General features: G+C 38.2%; 1 long non-coding RNA gene across 1 annotated transcript; it reads left to right on the forward strand.

Annotated features, from left to right (window-relative positions):
- Positions 1 to 26764, forward strand: LOC136294242 (uncharacterized). Its single transcript, XR_010722344.1, has 3 exons — positions 1 to 77; positions 22951 to 23045; positions 25469 to 26764. It is a non-coding gene; the product is annotated as an uncharacterized lncRNA (long non-coding RNA).
- The last annotated feature ends 576 nt before the right edge of the window (positions 26765 to 27340 follow it).

Here is a 27340-nt window from a genome sequence, read left to right on the forward strand (position 1 = left end):
GGGAGCCTCTACTTGTGAATTTGTGCTGATACATCAGCATAGCTGAGCAGGGGAGTTTTCCTGATTAATTTTGCAAGGTAAAATGCTGCATATAAGTTCTTGCTCCAGATAGTCTTAATAAATATTGGAAAGGGGGAACTGTAACTATAGAGGCATGTATTTTCCAAGCCTTTTCAGAGGGATCTAAATGCAGAGCTAGCATCTTCACAGCAATCTGTTCCTCTCTAAAATTTCTGTTCTAGATGTGCTGTACTTTGTGCATATTTTTGTTAAATCAAAATATACTGTGAATTAGAATGCAAAAAAAAAGAAAAAAAAAGAGGAAAAAAGCCCATAAATATCATCTTTTTACGAAATATTCAGTGATGTAATTTGCAATTGATAAATGTAGTTACGAAATCCATTATTATTATTATCTATTTTCACTCAAGATGTACACAGCCAGGCACAAAATATTTATGGTTTTTTTTCTAATCTAGTGCTTTTGGAAACACAAATACTACCATACTCTTTCAAATTGAATGTCATAGCATAAAACTGGTCCAATCATCAATATTTATTTGGGACAAGTGGTTTGAAAAGTGCAAAATGACCTATATAAACTCTGATGAAGATAAAAGTGCTCTTGCTTATATGGTTCTAATTATAAAAATTAATTACAAGAATTAAAAACCCCAGGTGTTTCTAGAGGCCCAATATTGTTTCGCTACCATTCAAAAGTGCCATAGCAAGGGCAGGAATGTGTAAACACTGGATTATGATCTTGTTTCATGTAATATGCTGCGGGGTAAATCAGGTTGTTTACAAGGTAGTTCTGTCAAAGAGGTAAATTTATCTTTCTGCTGTGGACAGGAACATAATTTTGTCCAAGTAACATGTCAGTATTTAGCATGCGGTGGTAGTGTTGGGGGAGGACTCTCCTGAGGATGCATTGAGATGGCATTAGACAAACCTGTTGTTTTTTCTTCATTAATGTTCTCTTTCTGAAGAGGGGGTTATCTATGGGCAGAGGGCTTAGATGTTAAGGGGTAAGTTTGCTTTTTTCCCTTTCCTTGTCACATGAGCTTGCCTCAAGTATGTCATGTGGGCTTTACTTGTTTTAGACTTGGTGTGCAACAAACTGCAGGGAAATTCAGCATGGCACTTTTATCTCTCTGATATCACACAGGAGGAACTGAAGTTGTAGGATGGGATCATATCTCTGAAAGTGGTAATAAAACTGAAGAGGTTAGCATGGGGTTAAACCCTGTGATTAAACCCTAATATTGGGAGAAGGAAGTACTTCTGTTCACCTGTGGCTCTTGGGGTCCCTATCTCAAATTGTATTATATCTGACTGGTAGAATCCCTGGTGTGAGTATACCTTGTCATTATTATTATTATTGATCATTTTATTATTATTTTAAGAAGAATACTTTCTTTCCACACTAGGGCAAAACACAATTTTGGGAATGCAACACTTCTTTCAAAGTAGAATTGAGCTTGAATTTCCCACTACGCAAGTTGCTATGAATTTGCAGAGGGACTTCTATATGGAAGGAACCAGCCTCTACATGATGTTTAAAAAACGCCTTTTTTTTGCCTTTGATCCATGTCTGTATTCCCCAGACTCATCCACAAGGGGGACATAGTTCTAAACAAATACACATCTTGTGGTTATTTTTGAACATGCACATTTCTAACCCTTCTTATTATAAATGATTCACTTGGAATGCCTTGGGACAATCTCAAAACTGCGCATGCAGTCACTAAGGAAACTCTTTGACTGGAATAAAGAAAAATGCTTTTATTTTTTAATGATTATTTTTATTTTGGGGGGCCTTTTTTTTTTGTTTACTGATGGAGATGAATTTGCCCACCTGAGTGTAATAAGTGACCTCTTGATTACTTGTGTATATGCGTGTGCCAAAGAGATCATTGTGTTTTGTTGTTTTCCAAAGAACGCTACTTTGGCTTTCTTGAGAATGGATTGACATTTCTCCACTTGCTTCAGACATAGCTGGAGCTATCTGGTAATTAATCTAGAGGATGTGGTAATGAGCATATCCCCCTCCCTATGTCTATCTTCTTTCCTAATAATTAGTTCTGTGTGAAACAAAGATTTGAATTAGAGGACAGCAATATGTGGGCTTATATAACAACTTGGCTCGATTTCTGAACTTCAGAAACAGAGTTTTTGGTTTTGTATTACAACTATGTTCTAGGACTCCTGGAAAAATGAGAAGTATGATTGAGAGCGAGTTGACTGTGGCATCTGAGATTATTTCTAATCTTCTGATAACAAAAAAATGCAAGTCTACATGCAAGTAGACGCTCCTGAAAGGGAGAATAGTCAATCTGAGGATGATATCTTGTTTTATAACCAATTTTTAGTGGAAGAACTCACTTTGCGTTGTCTGGCTAAGTTTGAATTCTGGAAAGGCAATTTGGTACTTGGTTGAGCACAGCTGCCCTGATTATGACTAAAGAAAGGAAACTGTCACTGTAGCCTCTCTTTCATTCACTAGAAAGCCTTGACTTTTCCTGTAAGATGTTAATACCAAATGTCTTTTTATGCTTTGTATTTAAAATGTAATTCTGCTTGTATAGCTATCCAGTATCAGAAATGAAAGAGCAAGATATCACCTCTCTTTTCACCTAGCTGTAAATATATTGATGAACATTATTTTGCAGACTAAATTGCTGTGAGTTTACCTAAAATGACTCCTCAAGCCCACTCAGATGACTCATATCATCCACAGGAGACCAAATTAGATTGTCATAAATAATGTGCTTCACATTTATGTTTATTTCTCAGCATCTTTTTTGAAATTGTTCTTGTGAATGAGTGACATTTTTCCTATGTACATTGGAAGCTTGCTTTATTAGTTCATTTTCTACTTAAAAATCCCAAATGCCTAAATACAGATTTTTCCATCAACTCAGCCGGGAAAACACGGTATTTAAAGATTTCTAGCCATGTGAGATTTCTGGAATCTTTTGTAAGTTCTGGAGTTACCAGTTGTGTCTAGAATTGATACCACTTTGGCAAAGATTTGTTAAGTCTATTCCCAAAATCCCTGTAGGTAAAAATTTGTAGAGCCCTGAGTATTTTTTTTTTAATCCTTTGTAATCCTTGCAGTTAAAAAGCTTTTTCCAGTGGCTAACCTAAACCTTATCTGCTTGAAATTTAGCTAATCTTTAATTTCTCTGTCTCCCCACTAGACGTGGGAATGACTGGTTACCTTTCTCTTCAAAGCAAGCCTTTACATTCTGTCATCATATATCTTCTCCTGTGATCCTCTTTAGTTTCCTTTTTTCCCCTCACAGATCTTATATTTTCTGTAGCTTCCCTCTGCTCTCTTATTTGGCTTCATCCTTCTCAAATCTGAATGCAGCATTGCAACTGAAATCTCAACAGTATTGAAAAGAATAAATAATTGTCATTCTTTTCTTGCAAAGGGTATTTCTGTTAATGTATCTCAAAGTGATAGCTGCCTTTATATATCATCCTAGAAATGAGTCAATGGTCTGTATTCCTCTAACACTTCAAATCCTTTTCTTCAGAAGAGTTGCCTACACTAATTTCTCAGTTTTGCACTTGATTTAGCCTTAATAAATGCAGTCCTTTGCATTTGTCTTTATACATTTTTTTATTGGTGACATTGGATTATTTTTTCTTTCTTTTACTGTAATAGTGAACAATTCCAGCTTGATGGCATCTGTATGTTTCGTGTGTATGTTCTGTGTGTGCTGACCTAACTTCTTGAGAAAAACTTCTTGAGAAGAACAAACAGAACTGGACTTCTGCAGGGTCTGAGCTGAAACAGCCTCCCTTGAAGCAGAACTGCTGACAAAAAATGTTTTAATTTTGGCCCTTTATTATCAACAGTAAGTGCTGTACAGCATAAACAATTTCAAGCTGGCAGCAACAAATCTTCAGTTTATGTCATTTATGACATGTCGTGCAATCTTTCAAGATGATGTTCTGCATGAAAGTACATTTTATGGTCAAACAGAACAACTTGATCTAAATCTCCGTCACCAATGGGTTGTTTGCTCTGAAAAAGCATCGCTGGCAATCCAAAGACACTCAGTCAGCCTAGATGTTCTCAAGGGATTATATGATTGACACATCTGTGTAAAATGAAGACTTGGCTTACTGAAATGATTCTTCTATACCAAGTTCTAAAAAGTCTTCCACCGCTTCTGTTTCCCTAGCACAATGATGGAGGCAGCTACAACACGGGGAAATAAGGAACAGTTGTGCCAAGGTCAGGAAATGTGTTCCTCTAGCCCATGATCCTGTCTTCAGTGCTGGTCAGTAGCAGCGCCTTGGTAAAATCACAAGTACAAAAGCAAGCATACAGCAATTGTTGCTCCTCCTCACCTCTTTTCCCCAGGTAATTTCTCAGCTTACAGTGCTTTTTGGTGTCAAGAGCTTTCCTAAGCAGAGGTAATACTGTATAGAAAATTATTCCTGCTTTTGTACAGATGATTTGATTGATTCAAATCCACAATCTCACATTTATCTGGATTAAGCTTTGCTCATGTTTTTTTTCAATCTATGCTAGATTCAGAACAAAAGGTAGGATGTAGAAGTTTGGCATTTTCAAAGTAGGCACTGTCAAAAATCTTTCCACCCTGCAATTCTTTGCTCTATGCACTACATACTGCAGTCTCAAATTTTGCCTATTGATCTGTCCTGTTTTATTTAATCTGAGCACAAGGACAGCAATATTGATGAGGAGAATGTGAAATATTTGCCCTCTATATGGCAGCTGTACCAGTAACTATACTCCCTTTCTTCAAAATGTATCTGAATAGTGTCACTGTAAATCCTCATTCATTGCCAAATGATTTCATTGATACTGTTGCTGCTTTCCTCCCATTTTTTAGCAACAGCTGTAAAGGGAGTGTTTCTTATTGCATAAATTTTAGACACTACTTTGAACTTGTTTTTTCTTAGTTCTAGAACTTTTTTGAATAGTATGTGTCATGCATTTCACACTGACCTTAGCACGCAAGCTTGAATTATCTGTGAGGAACTTTTTTTTCCCCCTTTGTTTTTTCGTTGCTTTGTTTTTGTGGATTTTGGGGTTGGTTGGTTTTGGGGGCTTATTTATTCCATGGGAAATTAACAATGAGTTAGGATGACAAATGTTTGTCTCTAGCTGCTCCCACCATCGCAACCACATTGGCAGAATCCTCCTTGCAGTGCTACCACCCAAACCAAGGGAAGCAGACTGTTCTAGCACAACTGTATGCCACTTTTGACTGATATAATTTAACTAAATACTAACATTTTGGAGGTATTCCTTTACTGGTGGGCATGTAGGGGTTGGTTTTGGGTTTTGTTTCTTCCCTTTTTTTTTTCCCCCCCTACAGGCTTGTAGCTCATAAACCTATCCAGAGAAAGTTTTTAAAAAGGACCTGATATAAGAACCCCCATGTTGAATACAAGATTGTTTTCACATTACTGTCTTCTCACTTTTTTTTTTCTTATTAGTTTTCTGCTGGATTAGCTAATTGAACAGGCCCATTGAGGGCTCAAGGAAGTGTAGAGCAGAACCAAAGCACGAGCAGCAAAGTGTGATGGGGAGAAATGGAGGGAGCTGCTTGCTCCCATGTCTATTTTGGTAGCAGTAAAACTACACAGGCTATGCAATCTTGCACCCTAAAATATGCTGATTTACATGTTGGTTTTCCGAGTCACTGGAAATAAGGATCATCCAGGGAGAATTAAGCCACAGTGAACTTTAGGACAATTTATTTCTGAATGAGAGCATTTCCACAGGTATATAACATGCTTTGGTTTCTGCACATGAATTTCACGCCTTTAGCCTCCTTAACTTCTCAGTGGTCCCCCACATCCATCTGTACCAACTACATTATTGTTTTCATTGTTTTGAATTTAAAAATGCAGGGGAATCTGAAAAAAGCAAATAGGACTAGAAAAAGTGCCTCAAATGTTTGCAGCTCTTACACATCTCATCTTCCTCAGTGCCTGGGCACTGTGACAAAGTTCTCAACAGAGCAGTGGCAGATCTCTGCCATCACACTCTTTCTAGACAATTGTAGGTTTCTGTTCAGCACAGATGCACATTACAGCAACTGCTCGGGCTATTTTGACTTGATGCCATGCACCCTCTCTTACAGTGGGATTCCAAGGCAAGTTAATCCCAGCACAACATGACAAGAGCACTCCAAAGGCAGGACACTCGCTGGAGGTCGGTGTTGTGCTCCTGCTCTTCTTCCCTTGCACTGCACCCAAGTGGAGGGGGTGGGGGTGGTGGCAGCGGGTAGTGAACCATGGTGACAGATCTGACAGCTGCAGAAGCAAGAAGCTTAGGCTTTGAGACAAAGCTCTGCATCCCAGCCATCTGGGAGGCAGCTCCTTTTCCTTGGCTTTGCTGGTGGGTGTTGCCACTCCGACTGCTGGGGCATGGTCTGCTGCCTGTGAGAGTGTGCAGGCTCTTCATCTGCTATTAGGTTGTGAGTATCTGCTTGCTACCATATGGCTGCATTGAAAACAGGCAGAGAGGAGAATAAGCTGTAAAGCAACAGTAAAAATTCTGTTCAATGCTCTTCCATGGTGAGAGGGCTGCTGGCTCCCCCTCCTATTCACCCAAGTCCTTACAGCTACTGGTTTAAGTAGGTACACCTGCATGCATTCAGGCCCTGTCACTTCCCCACTGAACTGATCCAAGCCAAGGCACGCTTCCCTGCTTGACACTCAAAATACTGTATAATCAGGGTGCTCTTACCCTCTGCTACTGGAAACAGGAGGCTAAAGGAGGAATTAAGAGACATGGGGTTTGCTTTGTTTGAGATGCTTTGAAAAAGTTGCCAGGCTTGCTGGACTGATCTGGTGAAAAAGTGGAGGCTCTTCTCTCCTCTGAAAGAGGCTAATTCCCTCACACCGCAACAGGAGAGAATCATGTAGCAGCATCACCAACAACAGAAAGAGGATATTTTGCAATATAATTGTCTGTATGGCTGAAGAAGAACAAATGCTTTCCTTGTTCCCCATGGAACTAATAAACAAAGGCAAGTTGAGGAGTCTAGGATAATTATTTAGTCATCTTAAATATTTATGAGCTACAGAATGTGCTACATGCAATTTAACAGGGACTTGACAATTGCAGCATACATCATCTTGTTTCACAGGGGCTAAAAATACTTAATCTTACTCCTTTAAAATAAAAGCATTAATCCTAAATATGTCTTAAGCTAAGAATGAAACTAAAAATTGTGAAAGGAAGGAAAAGAATTTTTTTCTTATCATTGCAAAGGTGCAGGTTGGGGAAAACTCTGTAGGAATAAAAGTGTTCTTGAGAAGATTTTACATGAGCTTTCTAGGAGTGGTGATAGTGGTAAGGGGTGTGTAATTCTTGATATTAAACAGTTTTCCATTGGCTTCACCAAGATCTGGAGAATTTTGTTCTCTTTAGTAGGCTGGAAAAGGCATAGACTTTCCAGCTTTGTTTTGGTGACAATGAAATCACTGTTGCAAATCCAAAGAATCAGACGTAGTAGAAGTCAAGTTTTCTAGAACATGTTGCTTTATTTTAGGCAATTCAAGTGCTAGAACAGACTTTCTGAATTTTGGATTTCATAATTTCTGTCTGCATTATAATCTCGAAATTAGTAACAGTAGTAATAATAAAACCTCAGTTTCATGGGCTTCTAGTAGGTAGTTGTTTATTTTGATGAGAGCAACACTGATGTGGAAGAGACCTCTAATGTCTCTGTTTCTTATTTCCTCACAAGTTGCGCAGTAGACAAATTTGTGAGCATGAACAGATTTGGTCCTATGTGATTTTCTTCATTTGCAATTCTGTGCAATCAGTATACTTGAAAATGCTTCAGTACTGCTGAATTTGGCAGCCTACTTAAATTTTGGCTCTCAGTTTTGGCAGTTGTCTTTATCCATTGTGATAGCTCAAGAGTGGCCAGGATTAGAGCTACCAGGCATTTGGGTTTCCTCAGACATATCTTTCTTTTTTGGGAAATTTTGTCTAGGACTAATTTGAATGCCTTGGCTTCAGGATAGGATGCATCTCTATGTGTGCACCTAGAGTAAATTTGCTTGCTTTGTGATACCTGAGATTCAGTGTGTAGGCACATATTAAATGCTCAGAGGCATGTCCAAAAAGCCAAGTGCTCTGAGAGCATCTTTGTTTAGCAGATGTGCCTTTGCTGCTCAGTGTCACAGGACACACGTGAGCTGTGTGTGTAGCACGAGTGCTGAGGAGTTGCCTGGTACTAGAATTCTCTGACTGCACACAGCACATGCACTGGTTTATTCTCAGAAATCCATGGTCATGCTCTGAAGACAGTCTCTGCGTTGCATCAGCTATAACTTATGCATATTGAAGAATCTGCATTGGAAATGATCAAGGACAACAAATTTTCTCCACCCTAGCATCTGAAATACTTGATATCTTTTATGCCTAATGTAAAGTGTCATATGCTTTCACAGAAATGCGAGGGTTTTAATTTATTGGAATGAATATGCAGACAGTGTAAAGGGTAAGACTGATTTTGACCCAGTGTAAATTGTATAGGTGGGCTGAGCGTACTGTATATTGAACATCTCAGAGCAGCAAGCCCAGGAGGTTGCTTATGTTGCAGCTCACTTTCCATTGCTACAAAGTGGAGGGCTTTAGAAAGAGCACTTGCTTGAGCTTATGCCTGCTGCATACAATGATAGATGCTCACATCGTTATGGCTCAGTGGCAGCAGCAATACTGGAATCTAGATCTTGCTGCAAAAAAAGAGAGACAGAAAAGATGAGGGAAAGCAAAATGTGTATTCCAATTAGATAATGGTAAATATCCCACTTGTACTTGTGGAGGGTCAGAAAGGTAACAGCTGAAGGAGTCAAATAATAGACAAATTGATGATGGTAACTAAGAAAATATAAAAGAGACTCAATCTCTCTCTCACTGATAAAGCTGTTTGAGGTGCAGTAGATCAATTTAGCCATGGCTGTTGTTAGGAAATTGCTCTTGTTTGATGTTCCACAAGCAGATCATGCAGTTTCCTAGGAAACTCTTTTTCCACTTAAAATCTAATTTTCTTACATTGCTAGAACTGATGAGTCACCCTGCCTGGCTTTTGCTTACTTCCCCTTACCTATTAAAATGTATTCACCAGGTAGAAATCCAGAGATTTATTAGTCTTTATAACTTGGTTCTTCAATTAACTCTTCTGGTTCCTCTCTGTTATCAGACAGTGTGCTTGATATGACAAGACAAATGTCATAGGTTACAAGACAATCGAAATCTGAAATAAATCATGGATCTCTTAATGGAACATGCCTCCTAAATTGCGATGAATTCCCATTCTGAATAATGTTTCCAGTATGACCCACTACGTAATTCCCTGTGTTCCTTTGCCAATAATATGCCATCATGTTTTTGATTACTATTTTGTTAATTATTCAATTATTCAGCTGATTTATAAATGAGCTTCAACTTAGCAATGACAACTGTCCCAGTGACTGCCAGAAAATAGGTAGGTTCTGTTAAATATTGCAAACTATGGTTAAAATCTAAAAGCCTCACTTCTTGGTTGAGACGCTGAATTTTAGTTTTGTGTAATGATTGGCACTTAGGCTGAGTGGAAAGTTGCCAGAGAAAGAGGCAAGGCTTATTCATGGCTGTGGTCAAAGGAATAGAGGTCAAAGAACAAGTTGGCAGCCTGAGTTTTCAGTGACTGGTGGAATTGATTCCAGTTTCCCAATACAAAGGCAAATGCTACAAATTTACAGTTGCCTGTTGTTTGGGCTATATATCAAATCCTTGTTGTTTGCAGATGCTTAATGAGCCCCTGTCGCTACATCATTAATAAAAGGTTGGTCCGGCAGAATACACCTTCCATAAAAATTCTCCATGGGCTAGAATTCTTACCCTTTTTCCGCATTCAGCTGTGCCATAATCAGTATTCCTGCTGCTTCCTAGTGCCTCGGATGGCTCAGTTGTCAGTATCCTATTGACGTGCCAAACCCTAGATAGTAATGCTGTGAAGCTTCAGCTGCTGACAAATGGCTTTCTATTCAAAGGGCAATCTCTCTGCAAGAGTAAGGCTCAATGTGACTCTACATCCCAAGAAGAGGGTGGATAAAATAATTCCCCACCCTAACTTTGTTTTAAAACTCATGAAACTTTTTGGTTTAAGATTTTGGTGTAGTTATTTATTATTGGATTACATACTTGTATCTTACTGTACATCTATTTGTCTCTGCTAACACATCTTGTTCAGCTGCAGCTGGTGAGTGGGTGGCCTTATACTATAAAGCTATGTATAATGCTTAAAAATTTTGATAGGCTTATCGCTTGCATTGGCTTCCACTGTTTTTTGCTTTTATTTCCTAAATATTAAAGATTAGAAGGAATGACCACAGCTTTCAAGTAGCAGTTTCAAAGTATGATTTCAAAGCAATTTTCTAAATTAACATTAGATTATGAAGTCTGTGGAAGTGGTTCTTACACACTTACCATCTTATAGACTGTTAAAAGCTGCTTGTCCTTTCCTTAATTAAAAGCTTTGACTTCTTATGATGAGTTCAATTAAAATAGGCCTTTCAGGCTAAATTTCAAATTATTGATGATAGTTCTGAGGATTTTAGGGACTAGAAGACTGAGTTTCAGCAGGACTTGGGCTAAAAAAGTTCACCTGGCCCAAAGAGCAGCAAGTTTCAAGCCATATGTTTCTAGTTTGACAGCTGTGTTTGTACCTGAAAGGCACGTGGAATATGAACAGAAAGTTGCTATGCGACTTAGACTTCAGTGGGTGTAAATTTTTCTGGTATGAAAGAACTGTATAGATTGCACATTTGCCTTGAAACCTTGCAAATGTGAAAGATGACCTTCATTCAGAGTCTGAACTCTTGGAAAATTTGGTGTGGAAATGTGTTGGTGGTTTCGATTTTTTTTTTTTTTTTCTTTAATGAGTTACAGGAAAGTAGAGGCCGTAGAGGCGAGGGAATAATAAAAAGGACATGCTTTAACGTTGTCATTGCTAAATGAAGTATTTGTCAAACATAAATATTCACCTGGGCTCTGGGACTTACCCTTGATGACAGAAAATATGTTGAGCCATACTCAAGCCATTGACTGCAGGCATTTGCTGAGGCCATTTGCCATAAATTAACTTTCTATGCTATGCTGCAATAAACTCAGTATAACTTTCCCACTCTTTTAAACAAGAAAACAGGTTGGATCAAAACTCTGGCAGCAGATTCCACTCCTTCCAAGTAAAATGATGAAACTACTGATAATTTAGGAGAACTGTCTGCTGCACTCCCCTTTCATTCTGCTGGTGATACATAAGTGCAGTTAGGTCTTTTCATTCCTGTTTCTAGCTCTCTTGTCTCCTCCTTGATTAACAGCTGTGGTATATCACTATATGCTGCCTTATGTGGCATCTGGTCCAGGTGTCTGTCACTTCAGGGGCTGGCTGCATCTGAATATGACCTAAAATGCCAACCTGATGTCTTTTATCCTAGTCAGTGGCTCTTCGTGGTCTAAGATGAAATGAGTTGAGTTATAGGTTTATTTATTTATTTCTAGTAATGTGTTGAATGCCTCAATAAAACATTCTTATTAGAGAATAAAGGCTTTTTACTGACTTATGGGTCACCAGAGTAATTCACAGTCCTAACCTCTGATCCACTGCAGAAGCTGTCCCCAGACCACAGTTTGTTATCAAGGAGTACAGCACAAAAAAGAGGTTAATTTGTAAAACTTACGCAAAACATCAGTACTTCTTAGTTCTCCAGTTCATGTAAACTTTTTCCCTTGTTTTGATTCACATGGGTCATGTCTGTCTGTTAAGGTCAAAATGAAACAAAATTTTCTCTTGTTCCCAAAGAGAGAAATATTTTTTTTATTTGTTTCATTTCTTGTCCAACCATTTAATAAGCTCCACATTTATGTAGAGACATGCAGAAGGCCCCAGCTCTACTGAGAATATTCCTGCAATAGTTGGCCAGTAACATACCATGAATAAGTGGGTATAATTTATACGTATAGAACATCTAAATCCTGTTAAGCCAACAAAGTCTATTGCTGAAAATTCTCACTGTTTGTTCCTGTTTCTTTGTCCTCACCTGGGCAGGAAATCATTTAGCCTAACCTTAGTGTAGCTCATGCCATCTCTGTATAATCTTTATCTCTCTTGCTTTTGTGTAGTGAGGAGTCATTCTTGTCCAGAGACATTCTTGAGATTCTGGAAGTGATGCCAGACTTTGCTTATGTACGCAGTATTGCTCTTGGAGAAAAATGGAACTATGCTCACTGTGATAATGGTATAATTATGGGGTCTCTCTTCCAGGACTACGCAGAAGATATTAGTTAAAATGTGCATGAACTTGGACTTCAATGCAAAATTTATAAAGAAGATACAAATGAATCATTTCTAATCATTTCTACTAAATAAGGTAGGTCTTGGAGAATAAAAGCATGCAAAAATATGCTCAATAAATGTAACCTTTACACTCAGAAGTGCTTTTATTTATTTATTTATTTATTTATTTATTTATTTATTTATTTAATGTTTGAGGGGGAATGTTGGAAGTCTTTTGCTGTAATGCCGATTATAAGTATTTGAAATGTAGGTATTGAAATTTCATCTCTCATTTAGAGGTAGCAACAGATCATATACTATTGTTTCCACTTCCTGACTCTATTATCAGAATTCTTGTAATCTGTGGGATGTCTTAAGATTGCTACTGGGAATTTTAATCTATCCTTCTGGATAACAGAAGAAAATAGAGGATTTGAAAAAATTGTCAACCACTTTGAGTGGCCAGGCCTTTCCTGAAGCATTGCACATAGAACATTTTATTTCTTTCTTGATATACTGGTTTCACACAGAGTTTAAAATTTACCTTGTCATCGTATTTGCACAAAAACATTACATAAGCAACTCTGGTCCTAATTGAGATAGATATTTTTCTACCTTTTTAATTAGTTCTATAAAGGTCTTTGAAGGGGTTTACAAATGTAGATTATGCAGTGTCCCAATTTCATAAAATCTATTGCTTGTCTTTTATTCATATGCATGCTTAAGATTACTTGTCTTTGTGTGCATATGAGAATAGGTATTGATTCTTTGACAGTCCATGTTAAGCAAATAAAAACCCAAAGGAAATAAGTTTTCAAGCCTTTGTGACAGGTTTTGCTGTGTTTGCTGTGTTTAGAGATGAATGATTTGAGATGAAATGGGGGAACCTCAAAGAATTAGTGAGATGTAAGTATTATCCAAGGTGAAAAAGTTGTGATATCTTTCTAGGTTTGTCCTGGAAGAAAACATTCTGAGCCCCTACAACTGAATGAATAATTTTCCAATTTTAAATGGGTATGATCAAAACTTCCTACTTTTGGGATGTGTATGCATCAGCATTATTCTTCAAAATTTCACTGTTTTGTTTGTTCCCCCTCCACCCCCTATATTTCTTTCTACCCTAGGGGGTGGAAAGTAATATGAAATATGATTTCACAAGAGCAACATGCATAGGTGCCATACACAGATTATGCTACCATAATGATATGTCAAAACAAGAATTCAGAATTAGAACATTTCAGAATTGGAAATTATCAAAATTAAGAATTTTCTAAGTTATGAGGAATGACTTTTTTAACCTCAATAATGCTATTTTAGTAGAGTCCTTGTTATTTAAGACATGTTTTTAAGCTGCTTAGAACAGCATCCATTCTCTTCCCTCATTTTGTTTTTGTACTATACCATCACACAAACAGCTATAAAAACTATCAAGAGAAACATGCTCTTCAGGCTGATGGCTCCAAAGCCTGGCACCAGAACAAAGGTGTCAGTTCTTCCCTGTGTGAAGGAGCACCCAAAAGGGGAATGAAACATTTTCTGTGTTGTGGAGATCTGTGGGTGATTTGGAGTGGTGAGCTTCAGGACTCTTTTTCTCTGATCCAGGCTGAGGAGGAATGTGTCACATGACCTTCTGCTCATTTTCTTTAGATAACACCTCCATGATCCCTTGTGCTTCTGAGTTGTCTGAGTCCTTTTATTCGTTATCATAGAATGATTTGCATTGGAAGGAACCTTCAGGATCATCTAGTTCCAGACTCTTGTTCTGGGCAGGGACAACTTTTTCCTCACTAGAACAGTGGAAGGTGCTCAAAACACCATGCAGCCTGGCCTTGAACACTTCCAAGGATGAGGCATGCACAACTTCTCTAGGCAACCTGTTCAATGCTTCACCACCCTCTCAGGAAAGAATTTATTCCTAATGTCTTATCTAAATTCACCCTCTTTCAGTTTAAAGCCAGTCCCCTTGTTCTGTCTTTGTGTGCCCTTGTTAAAAGTCGCTCTCCAGCTTCCTCATAGACCCCTTGGTGTGTACTGGAATGTGCTCTCTGAAGTCTTTTCTCCACCAGACTGAGCAACCCCAGTTCTCTCAGCCTGTTTTCATAGAAGAAGTGTTCCATCCTTCTGATTATCTTTGTGGCTTCATCTGGACTTGTTTCAATGAGTCCATGTTTGTCTTATGCTGGGGCCCCCAGAGCTGGATGCAGCACTTCAGGTGGGGTCTCATGAGAGTGAAGTAGAAGGTGAAAATCACCTCTGACCTGCAGGTCATTCTGCCTCTGGGGCACCTCAGGATCCTTTTGTCCTAGCTCTATACAGAGGACCCATTTTCAACTCTTCAGTGGGTGGTTTTCATTGCTAAATACCTTTCTTTTTAACCTTGCCTTGCTCCTATGAGCCTGGAGGTTTCACTTCTGACAATCCATGTATTGTTCCCCATGCCCTTCACCAAGTTCCTGCTCCTACTTCTCTCCACTCCTTCCTCTTGTAAGATGTGTCCCTTCCTTGCTACTTCCGTGTACCGCGCTAACCATGTTTCTGATTCCCAGTTCTCTTGTCAACCTCCTTCCCTGCTCTTATTCTATTACCTCCTCTAGGGAGATCTACCTAATACGATCACCTGTTCTGTGTGTGATAGATATTTATTCATCTACTACCCTATGTAGCTGGGTCTGATTTTAGTGAACTTGAAGGTGATCAAAATAAGAGACAAAACTTGTATGAATTATACAAAGCCATTTGCTACCTCTGAGAATCTGGTTACTAGGATTTTTTTAGGGTTGTTTGTTTTTGTGTTTTGGGGGGGTTTTTTTGGTGTTTATTGGTTTTGTTTTTATTTTTTTCAATTTGGTTAGTGGTTGTTGTTTGTTTGTTTTTTTGGGTTTTTTTTTCCCCCCCCAGAGTATTTCTTCAGTTGCATCATTTTCAGATATAAATATGTGGAGGCTGCTCTTGGTGCCCTCTTTTTTCCTGTGAATAATTTTGTTTCCCAGCCCAAGATGGGATGCTTGGCAAATGACCTTCCCCTAAGGGTCTTTTAATTTCTGCTGGAAAAGGCAGAGCTGGAATTAGAGTCAATCTAACTGTCAAGGCAGTACTGCACCTAAGTTAGCAGTGATCTATTAGGTAATGTGGCTATAATGCTATTTTTTTTCTCCTTATGGCATTGTGGTGAGGGGATAGTCTCAGCTATAAAGTCTTGCAAAGTGTGGACCATGGAAATTTGCTTCACCATAACTATTCACCAGCTTTAGGGTGAGTGCAGTAGCTGTGCGCTAAATGTCCACTATTAACAAATTATTTATAGGCCAGGTGAGTCTCCAACAAAACATCACCAATCTCATAACTGTGTGACAGGGAAAAATAGAGTCAAAATCTCCAGGGCCTTCTTATTTCCTGCCTGCCAACTTCATAATTTGGAGACCTTATCACATGGAGTATGACAATGCATGTCTTTCCCCTGAGCTTCCTTCCAGGCATTGGGACTTTGGTCATCCTTTTGCCCAGGGGATTTTATAGGCTTGACACCTTCGTTGAAGGGAGAGCATATGGAAATGAACTGCAATGCAGCATGTGGTATGAAAATGATTTTAAATTCTGTCATTATCACAGTTTAGCATTGTGGCCAGAGCTTTCGCTTAATTACTCCCTAGAGGGAAAAACTGCTGATACTATAGCTAGACTGAGGTTATCTACTAAACCTAATACCCTTTTTAATTCTGAAAATCAAATATTTATTGTTCACAGGAGCATTTTGTTAAAAAAAAAAGAGAGACAGAGAAAGAAACACGTTTGTGGGGTTTAGTTCATTGCCCCAGGGGTGTGGGTTGGCAGGTATGGATATGCATTGCTTCAACAGGTCAGACTCCCTGTTGGCAAAAGCAATCAGGTATCTGGCTCCAGATAGGTTGAAAAGGTAAATTTTAGTTATATATATTAAAAGACTGCATGGTTCTGAAAGTTGAATTTCAGGAGCCCAGCAGCAGTCATTTGATCTGTACCCTCTCACTTTAAAGAGACTGTGATTTTTTAAACCTCAACTGTAGAGGATATTTCATGTGAACTCGATAGACTTCAGAGCATCAAATTTGCTCTGCATGTCTTTGTGATAACTTAGGCCAGCATATTCTAGCCTTGGTTTTAACCTCTGCTTTCATGCGTCATCCTACACGATGATGAAACTTTTCCCCAACTTTCCTATGCTGCTCTGTTCATAACTTCCATTCCTCCATATTTCCATGTACTCTTTTTCTCCATCTTCTTTAAATAGTAATACAATGAATAGCTGCCTTAATAAGGTGCATGTACTTTCAAAGTGAAAGATGTCCTGTGGTCATTAGCACTTAGTCTAGCAGATGACACTCTAACAGTGATGAGATCTTGGTATTACTCTTTATCTTGCTTCTAATTGGGTGTACAATTTTGGGCAAATCTTGTCTGCTGGCATTGATTTCTAATCAAGGGGAGATTATAATTGGCAGTGGTAACTTGATTGAGGAATGATCTGGCACACAGGGCAAGAAGCCCCAACTACAAAAAGGGATTAAACTGGCTGAAAGCAGGAATGCCAGAGGTGGAACAGAGTCCTTGCAAGGGTGGAAAATTTCCCTTGGTGGTGAGAGAAGAAACAGCTTTCAGCATTGTGTCTTGTGGCTGCTGTGGATTGCAAGTGCTCAGGGGCCACCTTTGGGCAGTAGAGCCAGGACTGGGATGGGGTGCCCAGTGCAATAGCTCTCAGGATGGGTACTGGTGCAGGAGTACATAAGAGTCTGCTTGTGACACATTCAAACTGCATAGGTGGTAGGACTCTGCCAATGCATTGTTTATTACATTTTTCTTTTATGTTCAAGCACAAATGTGTTTTTAATTCATCTCGAGAGATACCATAAAAATTTCCTAACACTTCTCTAATGTTGGTCTCTTCCACATATGGTTTTTCAGTATGTAGGACTCTCTTACTGTATGATTTTGATGTGGTTTTACACAAGGAAAACACAAACATTTCTGGGGCTTAGTGCTGGTGGTAAAGGACAACTGAGCAAAACACACTGAAATAAGATTCACAAGATGAACTCAGCTTTTCACAAGTTAAAATAAACTCCCAGTTCAGCTGGCAATGTTTTCCAGGAATTCAAATGTTTCTGCAGATCTTTTTAAGCAATATAATACTTAGTAGGCCCTTGCATGGAGAGCAGACTTGTTGCCTGTCCCTGTAGACTTTGCCTATTCATCCTTTTTTGGTTTTAGCTTTGCTGACAGAATAACAAGTCCTATGTAGATAAACCAGTTTTGCTCAAGTTTAGAAAGATTACAGTTTGGGGATTAGCACAAGTGTAGGAAGGGTCAGGCAAAGTAAAATTCTCAGAGACTTTGAAGAATTAGTGCAAAAGGGAATGAGTGCAATCATATCCCTACAATGAGAGTAGGGATATCAGCCTTGCCTCTGCAAGAGTCTATAATTTTTGTACCTCTTGTGACCTATTGCAAGATGCAATCCTAAGGAAGATGAAGGTATAAATAATTTTTATTTTATGTTGTTAAGCTGTTACTCAAAAGCCTTCTTTCAGGGTTTACCTTGAGCTAAGAGGTATACAAAGAACCTTGTCCATATCAAGGCCTTTCTATAAAAAGGCTTTGTTTTAACTAACCCTAGACTTACTCATCCTGACACTTCCAACAACCAGAGCTTGTGTGCCAGACTTAATAGGCCTTTCTGGAAGTAGAGATAGGAAAGCTAAGCTTAATTGCTTCATTTAATTTTCATAGAGCTTGGTAATTTTCAGTGAGTGTCTTTATGCCAGCTCTCAAGCCAATTTTTAATTATTTAGCAAAACATTTAAGCACATACTTTGATCCATGCTATTCATCAAAGCACTTTAGAACCTGCTTATATGCCACTTGAACAGGTTGAAAGAGCTACTTAAGTGTCTGCTGTATAAGGGAAGTTTATAAAGTCAGGACCTTAAGAGGAAGCTGCTTGAATACAGTGATCAGAGATAGCAAAAAGTGTCCACCTCTGTCAGCATTGCAAAGACCTGAGACCAGAGCTGGGTACATAGCAATGTAAATTCCCCCCTCCACTTCCCCTCATATGCTTTGGGCATATTTCACACAGTCTTCAGCTGGTTTTGCTTGCAAATTGATTTTTGTGTGTGTGTCTGTGTAATTTCAGTGTCACCAGCCTGGTGTGCCTGACACTGCAGTCTTTTTCAGAAGCAATAAGCCATGCAGTCTGATGTAGAAACAAGTCTCCATGGAGCTAATCGGCTTTGGTTTTTTGCTCTGAGCACTTGCTGGTTTTTTCCCCTTGCAGTGGTATTGGAGCACTGCGTTAACTCTAGCAGAACTACTGATTGACAAAATAATGTCATGGAGTTGTCTTATAAGCTAAACTAACTTAAATCTTACTGTGTCAGAGGGGCAAAAGATAAACAAGCTCAGTTGGAGTTACAGTAATTTTTGGATTGATCATACTTTCACTGTTCAGTGTTTTAAATGTAAATTATTTTAGGAATTCTGGACCAGGGACTTGGCTGAGGGCATATCCCTGCTTTCATGTTATGCTGTTAATTGTCAGTTCAGGCCTAAATTTTTAGGCTGCCCTGGAATACAATGTGTGTTTTTATCAAGCGGCATGGTTGCAGCAAGTCAAAATAAGCCAGGCTAAGATGATATACTGAACTTACTTAGGCAGGTTTTCTGTCTGCAATCCCTGTAGCTAAAACATATCTTCAGAGAGCAGCACAAAACAAAAATTCTTTTTGCTCTTTTAGTATTTTCTTTTGTTCTCGTGATTTCCTTTGGAGAACCAGGGTGTTGTCTCTGCATATTATCTTTAAAATTCCAGAGAAATGAAGAACCTTTATTGACCAAAACTGCAATGACAAAATTCATTTCACTAAGCAAGGCAACAGGTCCTTGGGGTTTTGGGCAAGTGTAGAGCATCACATATGTTCAGGCAGGAGTTGTGGGGTATTTTATGAGGAGGCACAGATATTTTAAAGCACACTGGGCTGCCTATGCAGACTTGCTGAAGAATTTATAATGAAACTTGAATTTCAACAATTTTTTTCACAATAGGCGCACTGTCCCTCAAAATATGAAAAAGAAAAATAGGGGGAAAGAAAAGGAAAATAAAAGATAGGTTTCCAGAATAACAAAGGAGATCTGGAAGTCTATTAGTGGGACAACTACACCAGCTGACAGGCTGATAGACTGCTCCACAATCCCAACACACCTGTGTGGAGCCACCTGTCATAGGAGTGAAAAATGTATCCTGAGTTATAGAACTGCAAACTCAGCAAAAATTCTGCAAGGGATCAAGGAAGTGAAATGGCCCTCATGCTAAGGTTTTGTTGCCAGAAGATTTCTCTCCTAAGGGGAAAAAAACAAAAACCAACCAAAACCAAAATGCTAACAACTCACTCAGAAAGTAGTTTTGTCATTTTTACAGTATTAGGACTACAAGAAAACATATTACCATGGTAATGAAAAATGTCCACATCTAAATTATCGTGTATAGTCTCTGTAAGTTGGTTGAGTCATGTAAAAATACTCTCTTATATACTGCTTTACATTTAAAAAAAACCCAACAAAACAACAAGGGAACACAAGGAAGGAAAAGCAAGCAGAGGGACCAAGGAGGAATCATTCCATATCCTGAACTCACTGTGGATGGTAAATGCTTCCTAGATCTCAAACTAATACCACAAATGTGATATGTCGAGGGCTAGAATCTACATAAGAAATCTACTGGTAAAATTTTCAGAAGATTTAGGAAACTGAGGGTACCCCAATGGATGTGAAAGCAGTTCTTATTCATAGAATCATGGAATGGTTTGAGTTGGAAGGGATATTGAAGTCCATCTACTTCCAACCCCCTCTACTATGGGTGTTGATAATTGATCCAAGTAATCTGACTGCCGGGAAAATTCTTACATAAGCTGATTTCTGCCTGTTTCCTAAGCATATGAATTCCACTCTTTGCCTAAAAGAATTTAGTGTGTTTGGCGAGCCAGTTTACCCAATCCAGTGTTTTCTGCCTAGCTGTGGCAGCTGTAGCCCACAGTGCTGCAGTGGGAAGTGAAATAAAACCAGCAGAAACTAGTTGTGGAAGTTTTTTTTTTCTTGGTAATTGGTAGAAGGTTCAAGCATAATTGCTTGTAAAAATGATGCAAACAAAAGATGATTGAATCTCCTCCGAGGCACTTGAGTTATCAGCACATCAGGTACTAAGGACTCAAATTATAAATTTAATTTCTCATTGCTGGGATTTAGTAAACAGTCCCTTTCATAAATTTAGAAAACTCACATCTTCAAACGGCATTGATCCCTTCTGATGACTCTTCTTAGTAATTTCATCACTCCCCACATGATTAGAAGTTTCCTGTATTCATTTACCTCCAGCATAGTCTAGCTATTTTTTTTGGTTTACACTTTGCTGCTGTTTTCGTATTTACCCCTAGAGTATGCTATTAAGGAATTAGCACATAACAAGTCAGCCTTTGGATAAATTTGACAGTCAGCTCATATAACTTCATGTCAGATCTTTTGTATCATGGCTGCGCCCATAACCAGGCATTATACATTTTCTTTACTTGCCATAGTGTAAATTTACTTTTGTAACCATAGCTATCCCTAGCAAGTGCTCCCAAAGATGGCAGCATCTTATTCCATGCACTGTTACTGTATGAAATGCTTTTGTTCTTATAAATATTTTGCTTTACAAAAATATCTTAAGCCCACATTAATTTTCTCACAGCTGTAGTGCTGCGGTAAATGATGGACATTTCCTTAAAGCATCCAGCTGATGAGTCCAGTCCCAGATTTATATCTTGAAGTATTTATGTTCAAAGTACATTTACATTTCTTCATCTTTGAATGGATAAATTTGTTCTTTGGGCTGTTCAGTACTACTCATTCCTTCATTCTTTTAGTTGTATTGTAAGCCAGAAGGGAAAGATTTTGTGATCTTGTTCCCGTTCTACTGATGTTTTATATAAGGGACTTCTCCCATACCTCTGGATGCAAGACATGGAAGCTAAATATTGGAATGAGAAAGACACAGGAATGGGGCACATTTTATGGTTAAATCTTTTATTTATTGAAAAGTACAAATCTTGGTTAATCTACTTATGAAGCCAAATATACTTTGGTTCCCTATCCAACATTCACCCAGAAAAAAAAGTAAAAAACTAAAATGTTTAACTGAAATAAAAAAGATCCTTAAAGCTCTACTTTGATTTTAAATAAAATTGCTTTTGCTTTGAAAAAGAGCAGTGCTTTTCTAACTCAGAGACATAATGGGGTGATTTGAGAATTTTGACATAACCACAAATGTTTGCTTAACAATGCTCTCATTTTTACAAGAAAACCACACATTTTTTTCCTTTTGGGTAACCTGAAACCAAACTCAGGCAGCAAGTGAAAAACAATGGTATTTGTACAGCTTTATAATATTAAACTACTCCTATTTCTTGTGGTGATAGCTGTGCAGAGGGTTCATAGAAATCCCAGCCCTCGTGCCTTATGTTTCTTTTTGTAACTCATTCTTTGCTTAGTAGAAATAAATTTCATCCTTTCTAAGAAATTTTCTGATTGGTAGTTTTTCATAGAAACCCAAACATTGGTCAGAAACTGTAGAGCTGCTGATTATAAAATGTCTTCTTCAACACCTCATCATTTTTAATCAACTTCAGCCAGAGCTAAGGCTGCTTTCTGAAGGAGCAGCTTTTATGTTGCTGCAGTTGCTGAATATTCTAGGACATTGTACTTAGTCAGAAAGTCTTGCTCAGAACTGGGATGTAAGGTGTGACCAGCTGCAAGTTTTCTTTCCTTATTATTTTTTATTTGCTGTTAAGGGGCAAAATATTTATATTTATACATTCAAAACCTAAGTGTCTTGATAGTTATAAAGAATAAAAAGTGTATGGAAAACACTTTTGTCTGGAACAAAGCAAAACTGGTTTCAGTTCTTGTCTATAACACTACTTTCAACTGTGTGACTTTGGTCAGCACAGTAAATCACTCTGAGCTTAGTTCCAGTCAGCTGTAATGCCAAGAGAATAGTGTTTCTTTTTTTCCACCTTTTCTGTAATTTATTACAAACTCTTTGAGGCAGCAACTGATTTTTCTTGTATGCCACTTTCTGTGGACACTTAGCCCAACTTTCTGGAAACAATTTATTTTTCAGTTCATGATCATTCTAAGTACTTTAAAAATTGTATGTGGGTGAAATAAACAACTTTCCACTGTTCACTGCATTAGCCAGGTAAAAAGTAAATTTTTGCTTGAATACATTACAAACCATTATTTTTCCAATTCAAAATTAATGTTCAAATAAACTGTAAGGAAATATAAATTTAAATAACAGTTTAAAAATATATATATATAGTATTATGTGTCTGAAAACTAAATTTGAATTAGAATTAGGAGAAAATTTTCTGACTAGAGGGATATTTTCAGGTTATTTTGTTTTTCTGGAATGAATGTCTGAAACGTTAGCATTATAGTTCTTCTATAAGAACATTTTTCAGCGTATGATTCAAAATTTGATCCAGCTGTGCCCAGGATGGTAAAATCCTAATTTTTTTATTTTATTTTATTTTATTTTTTTTTTTAGGGGACCTAGAGTTGTTCTGTAGCAGTATGAGGTGTTGACCTCTGCCCCTCCCTGTACAGAGGCAATGACGACTCAGAGTCTGACCTGCTGATCAGGTAAGGGAGTTCAGAAGCCATTTCTTCAGCCTTTAGGAAAATTGCCCTTAAATTTGCTAGTGATTTCCTTTGTGTATACATGTGCATGTTCTGACATGGCTCAAACACTGAAGTAATAAGGAAACATTGACTTCCACCCAGACATCTGCTTCACTGAGCAAGTGTTGGTCAATGGATTGTTGCAGTATTAGGAAGCATTGACTCCCTGCTAGGGGAGAACTGCCTGCAAACTAGCAGGCATTTCATTGCAGAAATGTCTTCGGTCGTGACTTCTCACTGCAAACTAGCAGGCATTTCTCTGCAGAAATGACCTTGGAGTAAAGTAAGGGAGCATATGTGATTACTGCATATCAGGAAGACTTCAGTTATCTGAAAGGCATTTTTAAAAATATATCAGTTTTAGCATTTTAATTAATTCTGGTGGGTTTTGTGCACGCCCAGATTAGGATTTGTGGACTTTTCACCCATTAAGTCAGAAATACGGCAAGCTGGTTGCAGTATTAACACCAAAATTATTCAAAAATTATATAGCAAAAGCTGATATTGCAGTAGTAATGTTATCTCCACTGGGCTATGCAAGTCAGTGTGGGCCACATTCAGCCAAAGGCATGACCAAAACACACGAAGAGTGAATATAAACTCTAAGTCAAGGGACCCCAGCTCCATCTGCTCTGAATCAGTGTAATTCCACCAAAAAAAGAAAAATGAATAAAATTGGCATAGTGTAAGTTTGTACATGTTGACCCCACACGCTTGGCTCAGTTAAAACCTCTGTTAAAATATGGATGTGGACACTTTCAGAGAATGGCCCTGCAGCATACTTGGCAAGTGGATAGATAGATAATACCCTCAATACAGAAATACTCCTTGGACATGTGCTTAAATGCTGTTGCTAATGAAACTAACGGTACTTTTACATCCACAGGAGGCAATCTTTGTCTGAGCCCCTACATTCACTTCTGAGCATGGATCATGGTTTTATTTGACTTAGACTTTGGTACTGTTTTGAGGGAGGTGCATTTCAACATGTGGATTTTCTTTGTGCATGCATATTCCTTGCTCTGAGATGGAATTTCATGGCCTTGTGTGGCTTCTTCATTGCATCTGTTAATGGTTGCTGATGTACCACAGCCTAGGAGATTTAACTGCTAATGAAATTGCTCAAAGGGTTTGTGTGCAGACATGTTAGAGAGCAGTGCCTGGCTTCCTATGTGTCCAAAAAAAAGTTGTCAGAAACAGCTCAGTGGTTAAGTCACAAGTTAGAATTGTTTGTCATCATCAACAGATTGAACTAATAGTTTTTGTCATGAGAAATGTTAAGATTAATAGGAGTGTAGGGGAGGAAAAGCTTTTATCTTTGTACTTGTATGCATAGTGTGTTAAATAGCACATCTTTTCACATGGTATGACATCCATGTATGAGGAATACCTAAAGGACTTGCTAAAATCAGTGGTCTGCAGTCTGCAGGAATTAGTACAGTTGGAAGGGAACACAGACCTTGGTAAAACACAGCATGATCTAAACTTCTTCTGGTTGTTTTAAAAGCAGGGTTCTGATGACATGGAGTCAGTAAAGATTTCGGTGCGCCTCCTGTAGAAAGAGTGTGTTAGATCATCAGTTGTGGGGAAATCTCAGCTTGGTCATTGCATTTCTCAAGTTTTTCAAAGTTCTTCCTACTTTTTCATGGGGAAAATCTTGTTTCAGTTGTGTATGGAATTTTCAGGCTCATTTTTAGTCTGTCACATTATGTGCCAGTGTTTTCTTTTGCCATGGACAAGGTTATATAGCTGTGACACATAAAAATTGTTTATTATGTGGGTACGATATGAAAGAAAAAGTGTACCTGAGAAGAAATAGATCTATTGTAGTCCTGTGACTGCATCATTTATCTTTTGCTATTGACTTTAGACTCTACCTTTTCTGGGATTTATTTCAATATTTTCTGTTCAGCTTTTCAGGACCAGTCAGTCTTGTAATACACATCATTAAAATTTACTTTCTAGGAGTCACATGTGTGTTTGTATGCATATAGATAATGATATATGTGTGTGGATATATGTATGTATGCATTTGCATACATCCTTTGTTTAAAATCTCCTGAAGTACAGCTTTGCTGTTAGGCATGTGCTCTGTAGTGTTTGCAAAGTGGCATAGCACGGGGCCTGTGGTTAGACCAACTTCACCATTTTTCAGCTGTGCAGCAAACCACAACACACACAAATGAATGAGCTGTTCAGGAGAAAACAGCCTAACTTCTTTTTGTATTTTCCTCTGTGCTGGAGTGGGGCTCAAGCATGCTCACACTGTGGCTCCAGCAGAACTTTTACAGTGTGCTGAGGGATCCAGTTTGGCTTCCCTCAGTGACAGAAAAGGTCTGATGGAAGCCTAGGAGAAGTGACTGGGTTTTTTTTTTCATTTTCAGCTGAAATATCCCATGACTTCGCTGTGATGTACGGCCAGTCAGGACCCAACTCCAGTCAGTGCCCTGGAGAAAATCTTGCTGGACTGTCTTTTCCTTTTTCAAAGTGAACATGCACTTTTTGGTGCTTTGTTGTTGGTTAGCATTTTTAAAGATCTATTTAAGGCCTTCTTGTTTTTTGTTTGTACTTGAACCTCTTACCAGTACAATAGATGGGTCTGTGAACCAAAACCAAATGTATTTTCAAATGTCTATTTACTAAAATGTGAAGGAGAAAGAAAGACTAGTGGTGCTTGAACAGTGATTATTAGACTCAGAAACATAAATCTGGGATGCCAAACAGGTGCTGACACTTCCTTCTAGCAATGGCTGTCAGAGCAAGAGGAACTCTATTAATACTTTGTGTCCTAGTAGACACTGTAATTTTTTTCCCTCTCCAGAACAGAAAGTAGTCAATCGATATTGTGTTGAGTCCTATGTAGATTAATTTGCCCACGGAAGACAATGAAATGTTTTGCTTTGAGGCCTGTCTTCTCTTTCTGTCTTACTCCCCCCACACTGGCATCCTTCAGAAACCAGTACAACTTCTGACACAACCCCTAGTGCAACTTCTGTGTTTGAAAGGGGGTGTGGATTCATTTGGGAACATACAAGCAGGCTCTAAAATCACAATGGCTTCAGACCAAAAATGCTGCTGGATGCAGGTTCTTATTATCTTCATGAATAAGAGGAATAACTAATGGGTTCAAAAATCTGAGATGCCAAGTGAAACTACCTGAAACCAGGATAAAAACATTCATGCACACATCATGACATAAAGAGAAGTTTGATATGGTTCTGGAAAAAAAACCTGAAACATCAACACAGTTGCATCTTGTAACAGAACATTTAGGAACAATTTTGCTGTTAGTATTTTTTCCATGGGATGCTACTGAAATTATTTTTTTTGTTACACCTGATATAAGCCAAAAAAATGTCTTTGACACAAATCCTGTTCATTACTGCCAGCCAAATTCTCCCTCTAAACTTTGGTTCATAGAGCAACAATGATTCTTGCTATAAGCAGAGAAAAGTTTTCCAGGTTTATTTTGTTTTGAAACAGTTGAAAGAGAAGCTGGGCCCTGTAGTGGGTCCTTGACACCACAGGCTGCATCCAACTGTGCTCAATGCATCCTCTGGACAAGTACATGCAGGTGTTCCAGCTGTACATGCCCAGAACTAGTTTTTGGGCATAAATACTAAAAGCAAAGCAAATAAACAGAGTGAATTTTAAGTATGAAGTGGTATTGTCACTACATCTTTTTAGAGACAAATGTATATTCAGCAAAGTTAATGAGAATAAAGTGATTCTGCCAGATTATTTATGTGCAAATTAGATTTACTCAAAGGCTATGTAGAGGATGACAGTGGATTTTGTATTTAGCTACGTGTGTTTCATTGAAACTTTGTCATTGATATCACAGATACTCCTAATTTTGATGCTATATCAGGACAGAATAACCAGAAGAGGGAGCAAAGGCTTTTTAACAATGAGCTGTTGGCAAGAATTGTGTGACCCTATAGGGGGATCAGAAAGGAAGAAAACTTTCTCTGTGCTACTTTCTCTCCCTCAGGAATGGAAGAAGAGATGAGAGAGGAAGGTTTGCAGACTTAGAAAAGAAATAGCATTGTGTTTTACTTTCAAACTTGAATTTAAAGCAGATCATGTTAAAAAAAATTTGGAAATTCACCCCATAAATAAAATGCTATCTCACTCTAAGGGGAGGGGGATGGAGGGAACAAAACCAAAAACAACCAACCAAAACCTACAAAAAATTAAGGATCAGTTACTATTATTTTTTTTCTATTAGTCCATGTTTTCGATGCCAAACCCAT

The sequence above is a fragment of the Chamaea fasciata genome, unplaced genomic scaffold (assembly GCF_029207755.1).
Source record: "Chamaea fasciata isolate MVZ Bird 193981 ecotype frontalis unplaced genomic scaffold, bChaFas1.0.hap1 SCAF_1, whole genome shotgun sequence".
Taxonomy (NCBI): domain Eukaryota; kingdom Metazoa; phylum Chordata; class Aves; order Passeriformes; family Sylviidae; genus Chamaea; species Chamaea fasciata.